Source organism: Nelumbo nucifera, chromosome 3 (genome assembly GCF_055504915.1).
Source record: "Nelumbo nucifera cultivar China Antique chromosome 3, China Antique-T2T, whole genome shotgun sequence".
Lineage (NCBI taxonomy): Eukaryota > Viridiplantae > Streptophyta > Magnoliopsida > Proteales > Nelumbonaceae > Nelumbo > Nelumbo nucifera.
In genome coordinates this window covers 69,900,416-69,904,690 of record NC_142651.1, presented here as the reverse complement: position 1 = coordinate 69,904,690, position 4,275 = coordinate 69,900,416, and the positions used below count along the sequence as shown (strand labels likewise).

General features: G+C 49.8%; 1 long non-coding RNA gene across 2 annotated transcripts; it reads left to right on the top strand.

Annotated features, from left to right (window-relative positions):
* Positions 1-792: 792 nt before the first annotated feature.
* LOC148801325 (uncharacterized) lies at positions 793-3,715 on the top strand. 2 transcript variants are annotated; one of them, XR_016084266.1, is made up of 3 exons: positions 793-2,311; positions 2,416-2,485; positions 2,590-3,715. It is a non-coding gene; the product is annotated as an uncharacterized LOC148801325 (long non-coding RNA). The 2 variants fall into 2 exon arrangements; XR_016084265.1 differs by having other exon boundaries at positions 2,401-2,485.
* The last annotated feature ends 560 nt before the right edge of the window (positions 3,716-4,275 follow it).

Below are 4,275 nucleotides of genomic sequence, written 5' to 3'. Positions count from 1 at the left end.
AGCGGTTCATTTAGATTCCTGCCAACCCCCTGCCTGTTGACAAATTGGGAGTCAGTTAATCAGGCGATCATGTGTTCAATCAGTTAGTGGCTTTGGGCAAAAGTTGAATGTTTATTCTTGATTAATTTTCATCCATTCTATGACTTAGCTCTGTCTTTTGATGGTTTGCTTTTTGTCAATGGATAATTCTATATTGGATTTACGAGTTTCAACCCCCTGCCTACTAACAGGGAGGAAATTATTGAAGGACAAAGCACGGTATTGTTGAAGTGTGGGCGTTTAGCCCCCCTGTGTGTCAAAGTAGTGGATGTTGCAGATGCACGGTGTTGGTTAAATGTTGTAATGTGTGACTTGTCGTATTCGGTGACTGTTGAAAGGACTGTTTAGTTATTAGGCATCAATGACGTGGTAGGCATCATTAGCACTTTCTTAACCGTCATGGCTTATTAAGTGTGGTCCATTCGCGCATGTGGCCTAGATATGATTTCTAACATTGAAAATGGCGGTTGCCAATGTGGTGCTTTGTTTAAATTAATGCACCGTCTTGTTCTTGCTTTCTCATTAAGTGTTAGATGAAGGCATCTAATCATGCTTGTTCATCTTCCCGGTGCTGTTTGTCATTCCCGACACGTGAGAATTGTCTAAAAAAAGATAACAGGCCGTTTTTTACTCTACTTCATCTTTTTGTCACTGTCACTTAATTTGCTTTATGTGACTTCTCTACCTATCTCACAACTTTTCTTCCATTCCTTTTCTTGTTTCTTAACCGAGTTTTCGTCTATCGATCATGGCTCCTCCCCAGAAGAAGTTTGAGTGTTCCTTTGTCGACTTCATCAAAGAAGTTGACACAACGGAAATGCTGTCAGAGCGTGAATCGACCATAATGGCCGATGGAGGAAGGGGATTTTGGCCTTCGATGCTGGGTCATGGACTGCTACACGGGTCTTCCCGGTAGGGAGGGGGTAAAGTACATGAAGCCCCTTTTGGAGCACTCGTGCTGCTGTGCCCACACATTCGTGGCTGCGTTCGGTGAATTCATTGTCACCGTTGAGGATGTCGTCGCCTTACTGGCATTGCCCAAGTAGATCAATCGACTACTCGGGGTAAGATGCCATTGGAGGTGTGGTTGGAATACTGGTTCGAGTCCCACAGTAAGAGGGATGTAATGGTGCGAGGGGCAGATAGCTAATGCCACCTCGCCGCTTTCATTCTGTATGTTGCCTCCCGTTCCCTCTTCTCGGGGTTGCCGGATTATGGGTTGCGCACGGTTTTGGTTCCACTTGCAGTTATCGTAGCCAGCGGTCACCAGCTCCCCTTGTTCTTCATGTTTTTCGGCTATCTATACGAGTAAATGGATGACACGGTCCAACAAATGATGGATCCGAGTTGCAAGAGGCGGATCAGCTACATCTGTGCACCTTTCGCAACAAATGCGGATCAACAAATGATGTTATTGTGTGAGCGTTTTGACCTCAGCGTCATACCTCGTCCACTCTACCCGGTTCGCGTTTCCATCGCAACTATGGTAGGGGACGAGACTAAATAACATGTGATTGATGTTTGCAGAGGAAAGCGCTGACTCCAAGCCAACAGATATAATCTGGCTTCCCTTGAGGGATATCTATGGAGGCCGTATACCCGGGTTGTGCGCCACTCAATGCCATTCTGCATCGACACCCTAGTCCCTGAAGATGGCGACCAACAGTGCATCGTTGAAATCAAGCATCTTGTTGCAGCTGTGGTGCGAATGATACTCTGGCCAGGTGTCATCGCATACCTTGATCGCTCTAGGGAATCTCAATTGGCTATCTATCGTCCGGACGGGGTGCTCCGACAGTTTGGCTATGATGACATGGGTTCTCAGTTTTTGTGGTTCTCGCGGGAAGACGTCTTTTGGACTCACCCGCAGGCTTGCCATGGGTGACGGGCACTAAACATGAGGGGAAACGCCCCGTTATTGAGAAAGGTAACAACAGCTGCCCTCCTGTGGTGAGGAGGCCCCGGACAGTGAGGGTGTATCGCATACCCGAGCTCCCTATGCCGATTGTGCCACGAGCCCCTACCTCAGACGTGGCTTCCTTCGTGAGCTGAAGAATGTCAACATAGGCGCTCGCCACCGCAATGCCAGGTAGAAGCCAGGCACGAGACTGTTGCCCCGACACCTAAGATGAATGACGCGCCTGACACACAATCTGTGCAATCAGCAGTGGTTATACCTACTGAGAAGGTCACTTCCGTCTGTGTCTCGGACAGACGTGTGAAGAAGATGGCTCCCCGCCCTCAGAGAATTGAGCCTGAAAAGGTTGACTTGGTAAAAATCCATACACCAATGTAATTATATTATATGTTATTTGCGATTATAAAGAAAAAATTTTGTTCCTGTTGCTAAAATGCTTATAGTCTTTTGTCCTAAAGCGTGTTGAAGCAGAAGTTTTGCCTGGTGTAGAGGCCCCGGGAGTCTTGTGAGGACGCTGTGGGTAAAAAGGTACATACGTAAACTTCGTTATTTGTTTTCAGTTTTGCGTTGCGATTAATGTGTTTGTACTAACAACTCACAATTTATCTCATCGCAAATCCCTTTTGATGTAGACCCCTCTACCATGCTAGTCGCGTTGGTTATCAGGCGAATGGTGTGAGAATTGCAGTCATCGCAGCCCCCCAGTCACAGTCGGGAGGCTGTTGAAAGTACTGGCTTCGGTGGCGATGCTCCAATTGATGTTTCTCAAGAAGGGGAAAACCCTGCGGAGACACAAAAGGAGGTGTGTACTAAACCGGTTCCTGAGGCAGATACTATCCAGAAGGCCTATTGACCAATGATGCACCTGAAACGCCAGTTTTAGGATTGCAGGGGACTGCCACTGAGGTACAAGAGCCTATTACGGCTGTGACGCTGACCGAGGCATGACCTTAGACAATAGTACCAGAAGTTCATTGTGATGAAGGGGTTATGACTGCCGATTCTATTGAGGCCGACGTTCCCATTAGCCCGGAGGTCCAACTAGAAGTTCACCGTCCGAGGCACTGTCTTACAATGAGCAACTCACATTGGTCCTGGGGGAGTTGAAGGAGTACCTTGCCAAGAATGACATCACTCCTCTAGGATATGAGACTAGATCTCGTCTGCATCTAGGGTCCTCGTACATATGACAAGTACCCAGTATCACATTCGGTGGCGAAATTTGCATCCATCATTATCCGTAGTGGTCGGTTGCCCATTGCAGTCCTTCCTTCGGTGGTTGTGGGGCCGGCTCTGAACACTGTTTGTACAATGATGGACTGCATCATGAACCAGCCTAGCAACGAGCTCTTATGGTTAGAGTTTGCTCGATGGTTGAAAACCTACGAGTCCTTCTTTGTTATAGGCTTTCAAATGGAACAGATTGAGGAATGAGTCATCCTATTGGCCCATGCATTCTGGAAGGCCAGTATCAAAGGATCAAGATCGATTTTTGGTCAGTTGTTGAAGGATGTGCACCTTCGTCTTAAAGTGGTCAATGCCAATCTCTCGAAGGCTACTGAGAAGCTGGAAGCTCTCATGGAGGAGTGTGGTCGCCACGGAAGATTGTGGCCAAATACAAAGTGGAGGCAAAGGATTTGATGGTCTTTGAGGCGCGGAACCGTTAGACAGTGTATGCCTTTAGCTTCAATCAGCATAGTGTACATTATGACATTTATGTAAATGAATAAAATACATATTTGATTCATGACTATTGATGAAGGCAGATTTGGCCCTCCAGTGAAATTGCGACACGTGGCACCTCGTGACAACTAGGCAAGCACCCAGGCAACAACTTACCAAGTTGGTGTCCCCCCCGGGCACCAGTTTGGCTGGCCTGGCGCGACCTGCACGCGGCCCACGGGCGACCTGCACGTGGCCCACGGACAACCTGCACGCGGCCTGGAGCGGCCCGCGCGGCCTGCGCGCGACCTGCGCGTGGCCTGGCCGGATCAGCCTGCCACAGGCGCCGACCTGGCAACCTGGCCCGGACACAGGCGCCGACCTGGCAATCTGGCCCGGACACAGGCGCCGACCTGACAACCTGACCCGGACACAGGCGCCGACTTGACAACCTGACCCGGACACAGGCGCCGACCTAACAACCAGATCCGGACACAGGCGCTTACCTGACAACCTGACCCGGACACAGGCGCCGGCCTAGCAACTTGGCTCGGACACCGACCCGCCGACCTGGCAACCTGGCCCGGACACCGACCCGTCGACTGACACAGGTGCCGACCTAACAACCTGGCCTGGACACCGACCCCCCGACAGAC